Source organism: Bubalus kerabau, chromosome 2 (assembly GCF_029407905.1).
Source record: "Bubalus kerabau isolate K-KA32 ecotype Philippines breed swamp buffalo chromosome 2, PCC_UOA_SB_1v2, whole genome shotgun sequence".
Lineage (NCBI taxonomy): Eukaryota > Metazoa > Chordata > Mammalia > Artiodactyla > Bovidae > Bubalus > Bubalus kerabau.
This window is the reverse complement of record NC_073625.1, coordinates 118,219,196-118,234,640: the sequence shown is the minus strand read 5'-3', so window position 1 is coordinate 118,234,640 and position 15,445 is coordinate 118,219,196. Positions and strand designations below refer to the sequence as shown.

The window sequence follows — 15,445 nt, the reverse complement described above, 5'->3', positions numbered from 1 at the left end:
ATTTTTCAGGCAGAAAAACAAAACAAAAAAACAAGCGTAGGAAAGCATGGTATATTCTGGGAACTATATGTGATTCCATATAGCTGGATGGACCAGACAATACAGGACCTGATACACGATGTTTAAGAATTTGGACTTTATCTAGAAAAGCAATATTGAGTTGATTTGCTTAAGACTGCTTATCGAAATGAGGGTTAGAATATTGATAGTATCACTCAGATCTCCTGATTCCCCAGTTAGAGGAAGTATGTTTGTGTAGACATATGATGTATCTCAAGTGGGTAAACATCTTTATGAAAGGCTAATCCTACAATATCTAATGTTTAACCCATTAATTGAATTGTATCACCCATTTTCCAAGGAGTCAATATCACTCATAAAGATCCTTAGTTTTCTGTCATTATTATTAAACCCTTTTGAAGCTGAAAAATAAATGTAAATTCCATTTAAAAAAGAGGCTACAAAATAGTAGGTACTATTTTTATAAGAAAAATATATATGCATTAAAAATACTGGAAATATCTACAGCAAATATATATGCATGAAAAGTACTGGAAATATCTACAGCAAATGTTAGTAGTTATCTTTGGGATGTGTAATTTGGGTTAATTTTTGTCTTTTTCCTGGTGCTTTTCTGTTTTCTAATGTTTCTTAGTGAGCACATGAACTAAAATTATTAATGAAGAAAAAGTACTTGTAAGTTTCACTCCATCAAATGGCAAATTTGTCGAGAGTACTTTGGTAACCACGTCAATGTACTCTTCTGAGTCTAGGAGTTAATGATACCCTGGCAGGTCAGCATCAGGACTGGAAGGGAGCAGCTGCCCAGCCAGGAAGATCTGAGCCCTCAGAGCCGCTTTTCTCCCTCCCTGCCATTCTCCCTGTGCCTTCCTCCCTTTTCAGTCTCTTGCTCAATTAGGCTGTCTGTGTAGAACACCCGCTTGATGGGGTCACTTCACAAATACTAGCCTGATAGGGGGCTTAAGGACACTGGGAGCAAGGGATGCTGGGAACTCCAAGGTATTTCACCAATGGGACTATGTTGCAGACCTGATTCATTTCAGAATTCCCTGCCTTACGAAATGAGGTCATTTTTGAGAAGCTCAAGGGGAAAGCAAAGAAAAGGGAGGGATATGAGACTGAGAGAGAACTGTCAAAAGACATGAGAAGCTCATGGGGGAGGAAGGATGGAACGAGGCAAGGGTGAGGGCTGAATTCCAGCCCCCTGTGTGGAAGGACATAGGTATATACTTCAGCAGTAACTGCAGTGAGGTGCTGAGCACAGCCTCTGTGCAGGTCATCATCCTGTCACTCGTGCCTGAAGAGACTCGGACTGCTCTTCTCAGAAAACAGAAGAATCTGAATCTGTGACGATAGGAAGGACCCTTCCTGTGCCTAGCTTGCCTGTGAATTCCCCAGGCCTTGTTGCTGCCTTTCATTCTCCTCTTTCCAGCCTATAAAATACTTCCACCTTTCTTTCTTCAGCTAATTTATCCTTCAGGGTTCAGCAAAGGATTTGCTTTCTTATTACATATCATAGTATACTTAAGTTATCTATATTGACTTCCTTTCATTTCACCAAAAATTCCTTGAGGGTAAGAACTCAATCATTTTCGTTCATACAGTCACAATGCCTGGAACACAATAGGTACTACTAAACATTGCTTGCGGTGACTTGACCTTAACCTTGAATTAAGGTTTTCTTGCTACTAAGGCTTTCACGAACAAAGCTAGTGGATGGAATTCCAGTTGAGTTATTTCAAATCCTAAAAGATGATGCTGTGAAAGTGCTGCAGTCAATATGCCAGCAAATTTGGAAAACTCAGTAGTGGCTACAGGACTGGAAAAGGTCAGTTTTCATTCCAATCCCTAAGAAAGGCAATGCTAAAGAATGCTCAAACTACCGCACAATTGCACTCATCTCACACGCTAGCAAAGTAATGCTCAAAATTCTCCAAGCCAGGCTTCAACAGTAGGTGAACCATGAACTTCCAGATGTTCAAGCTACTTTTAGAAACGGCAGAGGAACCAGAGATCAAATTGCCAACATCCGTTGGATCATCGAAAAAGCAAGAGAGTTCCAGAAAAACATCTATTTCTGCTTTATTGACTATGCCAAAGCCTTTGACTGTGTGGATCACCACAAAGTGTGGAAAATCCTTCAAGAGATGAGAATACCAGACTACCTGACCTAAGTTCTGGGAGTTGGTGATGGATAGGGAGGCCTAGTGTGCTGTAGTCCATGGGGTCGAAAAGAGTTGGACATGACTGAGCGACTGAAATGAACTGAACTGAAGGCTTTCACATTTCCTACTTGAAGGTGAGTCATCTCTTCACTGACAACTGAGTTTGACACATTGACCAATCTCTAGGACCTCTGAGATCCAGCTAGAGCCACCAAAACTGCTATCCACTGGTACTGTCCCCAACTGCATCCTGTACCAGGCCCCTTGGACAGGAGGAACAGAAGGACCAATGCAGTTCTTTCTCTGCCAGCACTGACTCAGGACTGGCTGAAGTCTTTTTCATCTTATAATAAAACACCTTGACTACATCATTTCTTCAGAAACCTATCTTTCACATTTAAGAAGGTCATGCTGCTGCTGCTGCTGCTGCTAAGTCACTTCAGCTCTGTGCGACCCCATGGACTGCAGCCTACCAGGCTCCTCCATTCATGGGATTGTCCAGGCAAGAGTACTGGAGTGGGTTGCCATTACCTTAAGAAGGTCATAGAAATGAATTTTAGAGCAATCTCCTCTATAGAGATTTGGGTTAAGAGCTTTCTCTGCAGGGGAGTTTCCTTTGCTACTCCTGCACCCTCTTCTCTCCATGAACAAATTTAAAAGGCATTCAATGAGATTCTGTTCTGAGAGACCAGATTCAACACATAGCACACAATTTTGCTGACTAATTGGTTCAGCTTTGGAGACTAGCTCTAGAGATTCCCAGGAACCTGTGCTCTTCAAGCAATTCCAGCCTACAAAAGGACATATCAATAAACTGGCCTCAGAGTCAGTCTGCACTGAGCTTGACCTTAACCTGATCTGAACTTCTTGGTACTTTGGACCAGAAAAACATCAGTCACACCCAAGTTTCCAGTAAAAGTCACAGTGCAAAGAAGGAAATCAAAAGTACTAACTAACCCAAAGAGATCTTCCTCAATACTGTATTGCTTGAAATTTTAGTCTCTCCTGATTTGTTCACAATTAACTTTCAAAGCTAAATGTGAACAGACAGTTTCATAAACAGAGATAATGAAGCCTAGAGACCAATGAAAAGAATTGTATACTCTTCCTTGGAAGCTTTCTTCAAATTAAGTTGCTAGCTGGATTTCTTTCGGGCTTATTGTAGACTCACCAAACTATAGAACGAGTGATTTACCAAACGAACTTTGGCTTTTTTTTTCTAATGCTTCATTTAACTAGTTTATGCCTCAGAGTAAAGCTATTATAATGGCATTATCTTTCTAATGAGCAATGGTGCAATGCTTCCCAGACAGCAATGCCCAGAATTATGCAGTGTTTAAAAGCCACCACGACTTTAGGGAATACTCACTATTTTTTCTATTGCAAATATTGTAGTCACATTCAAAATGAATGAGTGTAATTCTTTTGGTGTTTTTTCAGACTTTTAATTCTTTAATAAATTATGGCTTCCCAAAGGAATAAGCATAGTTCATTAGCAGTGCTAATGAAAATGTCATCTTCAGTAAAACTTACCAGAATATCATTCCCTGAAGCAAAATGTTTTCAGTTGCTTTGTTTGCCAACTTTATTAAAGAAAAACTTTGTGGTCTGGTTTAGTAAATTGAACATAATTGAGAGAGGAGAGAAGCAATCATCCTTAGACAAGTAATTATACAATTAAATAAAAAAAAACAACTCTAACAATAGTGTTACAAATCTTCAGGGGAAATAAGAGACTTTTTAAAAATAAAAAGATTGGCATGAGAAACATTATTATCAATAAGTCCTTTTATGCCATTTATGTTAATTGCTGAGGCCTTCTCTCCTTTCACGTTCAATCAAGAGATTTTGAGAAGTTCAAAATAAATAGTATGCCTGCTACAGGCCATAAACAATGACTCAGAGTCAAATGTCCAACTCTTAAGGATTCAGCTCAGTAGTTTCCTTCTTAAACAAGTTTGTTTACATTTGTCCTAGGGAAATACAACTTATTTTACTGGCTGGCTCATACTAGCATACTGCATATTAGTTGAGACTAATAAATGAAGGTTTCATTAAAGCAGCAGACTAAACTGTTATTCTGATATCATTTTTGCTTCTTGTAGGAAGGCTTTCTTGTTATTGTGGAAATAAATGATGACCACCTGAATAAGATCAATGGCTATTTATTCAGTAGTTACTATAGTGTGGATCAGCTACCATATCTTATGTTCGGTGGAGACTCAAGGGCAGGCAGGGGAATCAGAAAGCTTTATAATTTTTTTTTTTCTTTAAAAAGGGCATCAAGTATGCTCTGATTGAAAGTTGTTGATACAGGAAAGCTGGAGGTGGGAGAGTCAACAGGACATTTTATGTAATTGACTTGGAGAGCGTATTTGATTTTCTCTGGTTAGCCCTGAGTTAGAAGCAAGGGCAAAACACAGGAAAGCTGATAGTCATTAACCAAGTCCTGATCATTCTGCATCAAATGGTTGTAATTGGCTTCCTGGGCTGGTCACTGCAGAGATTGTGGATCAGAGATATATTGCCATATATAGTCTAGCCAACATCTGTGTGTATGATCAATCTTTCATCATACATGGCAGTTACTTCCTTGAATTACTTTCTCACCTCCATCTGCATTGAAAAATCAAAATGTAGTGACCTACAAATCGATTTACCAAACTATTAAACTCCATTCTTAAAGAATGAGTCAGAGCAGGGTGACAAAGATGGGAATCTCAGTTCAGTTCATTTCAGTCGATCAGTCGTGTCCAGTTCTTTTCGACCCCATGGACTACAGCACGCTAGGCCTCCCTATCCATCACCAACTCCTGGAACTTACTCAAACTCATGTGCATTGAGTCAGTGGTGCCATCCAACCATCTCATCCTCTGTCATCCCCTTCTCTCATCTTCAATCTTTCCCAGCATCAGGGTTTTTTCTAATAAGTCAGCTCTTCGCATGAGGTGGCCAAAGTATTGGAGTTTCAGCTTCAGCATCAGTCCTTCCAATGAACATTCAGGACTGATTTCCTTTAGGATGGACTGGTTGGATCTCCTTGCAGTCCAAGGGACTCTCAAGAGCCTTCTCCAACACCACAGTTCAAAACCATCAATTCTTCTGTGTTCAGCTTTCTTTATAGTCCAACTCACATCCATACATGACTCCTGGAAAAACCATAGCTTTGACTAGATGGACATTTGTTGGCAAAGTAATGTCTCTGCTTTTAATATGCTGTCAAGTTTGGTCATAACTTTTCTTCCAGGGAATAAGTGTCTTTTTATTTCATGGCTGCAGTCACTATCTGCAGTGATTTTGGAGCCCCCCCAAAATAAAGTCTGCCACTGTTTCCATTGTTTCCCCATCTATTTGCCATGAAGTGATGGAACTGAATGCCATGATTTTAGTTTTCTGAGTGTTGAGTTTTAAGCCAACTTTTTCACTCTCTTGTTTCACTTTCATCAAGAGGCTCCTTAGTTCTTCTTCGCTTTCTGCCATAAGGGTGGTGTCATCTGCATATCTGAGGTTATTGATATTTCTCCTGGCAATCTTGAGTCCAGCTTGTGCTTCTTCCAGCCCAGCGTTTCTCATGATGTACTCTGCATAGAAGTTAAATAAGCAGGGTGACAATATACAGCCTTGACGTACTCCTTTCCCTATTTGGAACCAGTCTGTTGTTCCATGTCCAGTTCTGACTGTTGCTTCCTGACCTGCAAACAGATGTTTCAGGAGGCAGGTCAGATGGTCTGGTATCCCCATCTCTTGAAGGATTTTCCACACTTTGTGGTGATCCACACAGTCAAAGGCTTTGGCATAGTCAATAAAGCAGAAATAGATGTTTTTCTGGAATTCTCTTGCTTTTTCGATAATCCAGTGGATGTTGGCAATTTGATCTCTGGTTCCTCTGCTGTTTCTTAAAGTAGCTTGAACATCTGGAAGTTCACGGTTCACGTACTGTTGAAGCCTGGCTTGGAGATGGGAATGGATACTTTATTTTTAAGTATGTGTGTGTGCTAAGTCACTTGTGACCCCATGGACTGTAGCCCACTAGGCTTCTCAGTCCGTGGGTTTCTCCAGGCAAGAATACTGGAGTGAGTTGCCATGCCCTCCTCCAGGGGACCTTCTCAACCCTGGGATCAAACCCACATCTCTTATGTCTCCTGTTGGGGGCCGGCATGAGGCACTCCGCCCATGGCAAAGGTCATGAGGAAGGAGGCTCGACATACGCAAAGGCGGGATCGAGCCTCAGGAGTCCCCCTGGAAATCCTCGAGCATCTACCCCCATAACCAGAGCCTGCCTACTTTACTACTTTGTGCTCTCACCTACACCTCTGACTTTACGGGGGGCTGTCCCCCACCACCTCTTTCGGAGAAGGAGTTAACTTAAAGCTCCAGTTGATAAAAACCCCTGGGCGTGACAAGAGTGTTTTAACCTACAAACTCCTCTGAAGGTTCTCTAGCCTGCCTGACAGGCTTGTCCGGCCACATGTGATTGCTCACAGCCTCCCAACCATGAGAGGCACAAGATGCTTTAAACCTTCTAAAAACAGGTTCTTTAGAAAAGTTAGAAAATTATTAGTATAAGTATAATGGGCTGATTAGAAATCATATTGGTGAAGGGTTTTTCATTTGTTGAGCCAATGTTTACTGCTAAGTCTCCACATCCCCTGCCCTTATACACATTAATGAATATATAGAAGAAATAAGTATTAACCTTTGATATTAATCACGTTAGACCTTAGGCTAAGTAAATTCTTTCCTTAACTAAAACCCACTACACCCTCACCCTATAGGAATGTAACTTTATTTGGGTGGCGTCTGTTTTAAGAATAATCACCCCTGGAGAAATAAGTGTCCTGGTTGACTGACCGCTGTCACAAGGAGAGGGTCGTAAATTGTCAGCAGGCCCCCTGGCCAGAAGATGATGTAACACCCCTAAGACCTCTGTATACATTTGTATGAAGCACCTGACTTTGATAAAAGTCAGGACTGCTGACCCCACGTGACTTTTGCATAACACCTCAGTGTATAAAAGTAGACCATGGAAAATAAAGAATTGGGATCAGTTCCTCGAAAGACTGGTCTCCCCATGTCTCTCTCTCTCTCTCACTCTGGTTGAGTCTCCATCTGGAGCGCGGAACCCACCATGCTTACTAATTATGCCTGGGCTTCTAAGATCCGACCGGGGAGGCCTCAGTGTCTCCTCTCCTTCGGGAGAACGGAAGGACGCCTGCGGCCTACGTAAGTGGTGCAAGCTTCTTGTCTTGAAGTTTTATTGGTCCCCCGCGTAAACCAAGCTACTCAGCCTCTTTTCTCCACTGAATTTTCCTCACTGAGCTATCCTTATTCTATTCCTTAATTAACGTTTAATTAAGCAGTTGTTCCCCGACCCTCGCCTAGCCGTCTCTCCTTCGAATACCCTGGATCAGCTGGGGCTGGTCCCCGGCAGGTGGCGCCCGAGACAGGATATTCCAAGGTAAGCTCCCTGCAATTAGGGTCATCAGCTCTATTGCTCCCCCGTTCTCGGAACAACTGGGTCATCAGCCCTCTTGTTCCCCCACGGAGCAGTTTGGGTCATCAGCTCTACTGCTTCTCCCTCGGAACAGTTTTGGGTCATCAGCCCGCTGTTCCCCCCCCCCGGGACAATCTGGGTCATCAGCCCAATTGTTCTTCCAGTGTTCGGGACGGCTAGGACCCCACTCAAGGGTGCCGCGGACCCCCCTGTAGGATAGACAGGGCGAGAGGAGTGGGAAGTGTTGAAAGTGCTGAAGAGTTAGAGAGAAAAAACGGTTTCTAAAAAGGCTGACAAGAAAGGCCTGATCTTTTGATAGCTAAAAGCAAAATCTATTATACTTAATTTTCTGACATGGGTAACACTGAAACTAAGAATGGCAACTCTTTATACAAGTAATCTTGAAACTGTTAAAGAGGCTACTGTTAATTTAGATACTTGGGTGAAGGTAAAAAACCAACTAAAAACTTATCCTATAAATATGATTAAAAATGTTCTGGACCCTCGTCATGAGGCTGTGGGATAACCTATGGGAGAGGCTATAGCGGTGGATGGTAGTGGGTCTCCACCTTCTGCGCAGATCATATTTTCTGCCATTGATGAGGAAAAGGAGGGAGACTGTGCTCTACCTCCCGAGGAGTGAGAGGGCTTACAGGACGCTGCGGCCGGGCGCCCTGGTGAGCCCCCTCTCCCTCTACACAAACCTTTAAAAATTTATCCAACAATTTCTGATTTAAGGCGACTACTCCACCTCCGCTTGCACCTCCCAGGGCCTAAGAATTCCCCAGTTTACATCCAAAGCCTCCCAGAGCATTGCCTAAGGTTGAAAAAGATTAAAAGTTTTCTTTTAAACAAAGTAGCTTTTAAAGAATACACAATATACAGAGCCTGCTCCTTGCAAAAAACCCCCTCAGGGGGGCCTCACCCAAGCAAAAAAAAAAAAAAAAAAGAGAAAAAGAAAAAAGTGAAAAAGAAAAAAGGAAAGAAAATAGAGAAAGATCTAAAGATAAAAAAAGAACTAAAGAGTGAAAAGGAGAGAGGAACGGAGAAATAAGGAATCAGGGAATGCAGCAAGATAGAAAAAGGAAAAAAGGAAGTTAGAAAAAGAGATACAGAGAGAAAGAGAGGGGGAGAGAGAGAAATAAAGTAAGAAGGAAAAAGGGGGAATGAAAGAGGGAAACAGGAAGGAAATGATAGAAAGTAAAAGAGAAGAGAAGAAGAAGGAAAAAAGATAGAGTGAGGGAAAGAAAACTTGAGAAAGATTTAGAGAAGAAGGGAAAAAAAAAAAGTCAGCAGAGGAGAGAGGAGAGGACTTAGAGGACACTGTGGCCTGATGCCCTGGCGAGCTACCTCCCCCTCTGCGCAAACTTTAAAAAAAAACTTATCCACCACTTTCTGATTTGGGGCGATAGCCGCCGCCTCCGTTTGCGCCTTCCAGGGCCCAAGAGTTCCCCACTTTGCCCCCAAAGCCTCTCAAAGTGTTGCCTAAGCCTGAAAAAGATAAAAAGTTTTTTAAACAGTGGAGCTTTTAAAACAGACTGCATGCACAATATGCAAAGGTGCTCCTTGGAGAAAACCCCCTCAGGGGGGTCTCACCCAGGCTAAGAGAAAAGCAGAAAGGTAAGGGGATTTAGCAACAATAATAACCCTTGACAAGCCGGTTACTCCAATTCCAATGGGAGTGGCTGGCCCCCTACCTGAGGGCATTGTAGGACTTGTGCTAGGGCGTAGCTCGCTTTCTGGAAAAAAAAAAAAAGAGAGAGAAAAGAAAAATTTCGGTGGTGCATGGTGTAGTCGATTCTGATTATATTGGAGAAATTAAAGTTTTGATCTCGCTGCCTACCAAAACTGTGCAAATTAATAAAGGTCAAAGAATAACACAGTTTTTGCTTTTACCTTATCAGACAGGAAAAAATTTGACTTCTCAAGCTAAGAGCCACAGAGCGTTTAGATTTAGTGATCTAGCTTTTTGGGTGCAGGAAATTACAGCTCCAAGGCCTTTAAAAGATCTTTTAATTCAAGAAAATAAAATGTCAGGGCTATTAGACACAAGAACAGACATCTCTTAACATTGCTGGAAAAAACTGGCCCAGTTCCTGGCCCACGTATACTACTGAAAATGAGTTGGTGAGATTAGAGAAAGTGGTATGCAGGGTGGGAATGCTGTAGAAAAAAAGGTGAGGGAGAGTTTAAAACCTTGAGGAGTAGTGAGTTCCCCATTGCTGGAAGTATTCAAGCAAAGATTAGATGGTTGCTTGTCATATAAAAAGCTATTGACCAGATTTAGTTTACAAAACGATAATTGGAGAAGCTTATAAAGATGTTGTGCAACACCTCTTTACTTGCTTCTCATATTTAGGTGCCAAAAGTTTTGAAAATTGATAATGCCCATTTGAAGATTGTTTACTAACTTTAAATGATTTCCAAAAATTATTAGGGGACATTAACTAGATACGCCCACATTTAAAACTGACTACTGCAGATTTAAAGCCTTTATTTGATTGCTTAAAAAGCGATCCTAATTCCAGTTCTAAGCGAAAGTTGACTAAGATGACAGACAGACGGCTCTTGTTAAAGTAGATGAGACTTTAAATGATCAGTTAATTAGGATTAATAATACCAAAAGATGAGATTAAATTATTCTTGCCACAAAACATACACCTACAGGGTACTTGTGACACAAAGGCCCATTGGTTCCATCTACCAGTGACCCCAAGAAAAATAGTTTTATCTTATCCCAGGTTGGTGGCACAATTAATTATAAAAGGAGGAAAAAAGAAGTGTGGAACTTTTTAGAAAAGAAGTAGCAAATATAGTAATTCCATTCAATAAGGATCAACTGCAAGTCTTTTACAAAGTAGTGATCATTGGCAAGTTGCCCTGATAGATTTCAGGGGTCAAATTTTGTTTCATTTGCCCTCAAGCCCCCATAGTAGTTAAAAGTTCAAAGATGTTAGATTGGCAGTTTGAGGATACCTGTGGAACTTTCCAACCCTATGTAGTTCCTATGCTCCCCTTTACCCTATGGGGGAGGGACGTGCTGTCTCAAATAGGAGATACTCAGAGAAGGGTTTTCTCAATTTCTTAGTTATCAACAGGCGGTACAATTAACAATACTATATATATTATTATTATAAATACATAATATAAATATATTTGCCTAATTACAGTTTGCCTAATTAGGTATGGGTACAAATAAAATATAATAAAGGTATACATAATTCTATTTATAGATCTATACTTAATTAATTTGTATATAATTAATATGTATACTATATATGCATATTATATATATACTGTATAATTAAATATGTGTTGCAGTAATATAATGTGTGTGTGGCTGATATTAATTGGTATGGATTGATGCTGTGATGATATATGTTCTATATACTGTATAATTATATTATATATGTGTGACATGTATTATTACAGTATATTGGTTTGTGTTGGTTGGTATTAGCTGTGTACGTGTTGTATTGCTGTAATATATATTAATTAATAATTATAAAGATTAATTCAAGTATATTGATTTATTATATGTCAGTAAGTTTATACTTGTTGCCATATATAAATACATGTATAAATACATTTTGCATTTAGGCATATCTATATACCAAAATGAGATAAGGAGTTTATACACTTATTATTTAAATTTATAGAGACCTAAACTAAACATTAGACCTAAATTAACATATCCCTAAATTTATGTTGCTAAAATGTAAATTTTAAAAATTTAAAAAATTAAATTGACAACTGCTTGACAATTCCTTTACCATAAAACCCCCATAGGTGTAATTGAGGTAGCCAGACAAAAAATTGGTTTTATGGCAAAACGGCCCCCTAGAGTGGGTCCATCTTCCCGCTCAAACTAAAAAAGTAGTGGCTTCTTATCCAGGACTGATAGCTATGTTGATATTAAAAGGGAGAAAACGGAGCATTGAATTGTTTGGTAAAGAGACATCAGAAATTGTAATTCCGTATAATAAGAAACAACTTGATGCTCTTCTAATGTTTGAAAATTGGCAGATTGCTATAGGAAACTATTTTGGTCAAATTTTTGCATCATTTACCTTCACATGTTTTGTTGAATTTTATATCCAGACATCCAGTTATTTTTCCTGTCAGATGTAAACAATCTCCTATTCCAAATGCCCAGATAGTTTTTACTGATGGGTCAGCAAATGGTAAAGCCTCCATAGTCACTAAAAATCACCAAAAGGTTTTAGAAACATGGGAAACTTCAGGTCAAAGAGCTGAAATAACAGCAGTCGTAGAGGCTTTTGCTATGTTTGCAGATGAGGAATTTAATCTTTATTCTGATTCTCAGTATATTGTCAGGTTGTTTCCACATATTGAAACTGTGGTTTTGCTGAAAATAAAACTACCATATTTCATTTGTTAAGTAAATTACAGCAACAAATTTGGAAAAAGAAAATATTTTTTATTGGACACATTTGGGCTCATTCCGGATTGCCCGGCCCTTTAAATGCCTTTAATGATTTGGCTGACTTGTTAACCAGAAATACAGTGGCTACTGTGATTGAGGAGGCCAGAGCCTCTCACTCACTTCATCATCAATACGCTACTGCCTTAAGATATCAATTCCAAATTCCCAGAGAAACTGCTAGGGAGATTGTGCGCTCTTGCTTACACTGCCCCACTGTTTATAATAGTTTACCTATGGGAGTTAATCCTTGCGGTCTCAAACCTAACGTACTCTGGCAAATGGATGTTAACTCATGTCTCTTCATTTGGAAAACTGTCCTTTGTTCATGTAACTGTAGGTACCTTTTCTCACGTTATTATTGCAACTGCTCATACAGGGGAAGTAGTTAAAGATGTGATACAACATCTCTTTACTTGTTTTTCATATTTGGGCCTGCCAAAAGCTCTAAAAAACTGACAACGCTCCTGCTTACACTTCTAAGTCTTTTCAGGAATTTTGTATAAAGTTTCAAATTAAACATAATACTGTCATCCCTTATAATCCCCAGGGACAGGCCATTGTTGAAAGAGCGCATCAAACATTAAAAATCCAAATTCAAAAACTAAAAGAAGGGGAGTTTAAGTATAGCTCTTCCCATCAAATCTCCCCATCAAACATGCTCTTTTCGTAATAAATATTCTAAATACTGATCTGGCTGGAACTACTGCAATGCTTCGTCATTGGTGCCTAGAGCAATTAAATGCAAAACCATTAGTCAAATGGAAGGACCTCTTCTCAGGACAATGGGAGGGTCCTGACCCATTATTAACTAGCGGTCGAGGATGTGCTTGTATTTTTCCAGAGGACGCAGATTCACCAATTTGGGTTCCAGACAGGCCAGGTTCGAGGCACGCGCTTGCTCGCCCCGCCCACCAGGCAGCTCTCGCCTCCGCGCTTCCAGCCTCGCCCTGCACCCTCCTCGCTGCACCCCACGACCTAGAGCAAAGAAGTTTGTGCAGCAAGTGAGGGCCAGAGAGGAGAGCGCACCCGCAAAGTGCCATCCAGACCAGCGCAGCGCCCGCCAGCAGGGGAGACAAGATAAACATCGAGATCCCGGCGAGACTGACAGGGCTGCTGCAGCGTGAACTCCAACCAAAAAATAATTCTACTTATTCTGTTTTAGCTTGTCTACCCTCGCCTTATGTTTTCCTTTTTACTAATGACTCCAACAAACTTAATGTATTCATGAATTATTCAGGTGGACCTAACGTGGTAACTTGTGAACAATGTATGCTTTCATCTTGTTTAAACCCTCAATGTAATGTTTGCTCCTTTGTGGTGTTACAATGCCCATCCTATCTTATGGTGCCTATATGATAGCTATGGTCTTGCCGTGTTACAGCAACTACAGGATTTAATGCGATCGCGACGGTTTGTGGGCCTACTTATTTTAGGAATATCAGCTTTAATAGCAGCAATTAGTTCTGTTACTGCAGCAGCAATATCATTGACTCAACAAGTGCATACTGCCCAATATGTTGATACCATGTCTAAAAATGTTTCTTTAACTCTAGGAACTCAGGAAGCTATAGATAGGAAATTAGAGATGAGAGTAGATGCCTTAGAAGAAGCAATTATGCATATTGGGACTGAGTTACAGGCTTTAAAGGTGAAGATGGCTTTGACATGCCACACTGATTACAGGTGGATATGCGTGACATCTTTGAAGGTAAACGAGACAGATTATGAATGGGAAAAGATTAAAAATCATATCTCAGGTGTTTGGAATAGTTCTGATATTGGCCTGGACTTAGGGAAACTTCATAATCAAATACAGACCTTGGAACACTCTCGACTGGATTTTACCGCCGCTGGAGCAGCTAATGACTTTTTTCACACCTTCTCTAACTTTATTTCTGGAAAAAATATTCTGTCTAATATCCCTAGTTATGCTGTCGTTGGTGCTCAAATCCTACTTCTCATAAACATTCTTCCTTGTATTGTCAGGATTCTTCGGCAGAGCATTCGGAAGCTCTCGACTGAGCTGCATCTGGCTGTTTTAAGAAATAAAAAAGGGGGAGATGTTGGGGGCCGGCATGAGGCACTCCGCCCATGGCAAAGGTCATGAGGAAGGAGGCTCGACATACGCAAAGGCGGGATCGAGCCTCAGGAGTCCCCCTGGAAATCCTCGAGCATCTACCCCCATAACCAGAGCCTGCCTACTTTACTACTTTGTGCTCTCACCTACACCTCTGACTTTACGGGGGGCTGTCCCCCACCACCTCTTTCGGAGAAGGAGTTAACTTAAAGCTCCAGTTGATAAAAACCCCTGGGCGTGACAAGAGTGTTTTAACCTACAAACTCCTCTGAAGGTTCTCTAGCCTGCCTGACAGGCTTGTCCGGCCACATGTGATTGCTCACAGCCTCCCAACCATGAGAGGCACAAGATGCTTTAAACCTTCTAAAAACAGGTTCTTTAGAAAAGTTAGAAAATTATTAGTATAAGTATAATGGGCTGATTAGAAATCATATTGGTGAAGGGTTTTTCATTTGTTGAGCCAATGTTTACTGCTAAGTCTCCACATCCCCTGCCCTTATACACATTAATGAATATATAGAAGAAATAAGTATTAACCTTTGATATTAATCACGTTAGACCTTAGGCTAAGTAAATTCTTTCCTTAACTAAAACCCACTACACCCTCACCCTATAGGAATGTAACTTTATTTGGGTGGCGTCTGTTTTAAGAATAATCACCCCTGGAGAAATAAGTGTCCTGGTTGACTGACCGCTGTCACAAGGAGAGGGTCGTAAATTGTCAGCAGGCCCCCTGGCCAGAAGATGATGTAACACCCCTAAGACCTCTGTATACATTTGTATGAAGCACCTGACTTTGATAAAAGTCAGGACTGCTGACCCCACGTGACTTTTGCATAACACCTCAGTGTATAAAAGTAGACCATGGAAAATAAAGAATTGGGATCAGTTCCTCGAAAGACTGGTCTCCCCATGTCTCTCTCTCTCTCTCTCACTCTGGTTGAGTCTCCATCTGGAGCGCGGAACCCACCATGCTTACTAATTATGCCTGGGCTTCTAAGATCCGACCGGGGAGGCCTCAGTGTCTCCTCTCCTTCGGGAGAACGGAAGGACGCCTGCGGCCTACGTAAGTGGTGCAAGCTTCTTGTCTTGAAGTTTTATTGGTCCCCCGCGTAAACCAAGCTACTCAGCCTCTTTTCTCCACTGAATTTTCCTCACTGAGCTATCCTTATTCTATTCCTTAATTAACGTTTAATTAAGCAGTTGTTCCCCGACCCTCGCCTAGCCGTCTCTCCTTCGAA

The 15,445-nt window shown here is 40.9% G+C and overlaps 1 long non-coding RNA gene across 1 annotated transcript; it reads left to right on the top strand.

Annotated features, from left to right (window-relative positions):
* Positions 1–7,448: 7,448 nt before the first annotated feature.
* On the top strand, positions 7,449–15,103 carry LOC129643686 (uncharacterized). Its single transcript, XR_008710424.1, has 2 exons — positions 7,449–7,644; positions 12,969–15,103. It is a non-coding gene; the product is annotated as an uncharacterized LOC129643686 (long non-coding RNA).
* Positions 15,104–15,445: the final 342 nt, after the last annotated feature.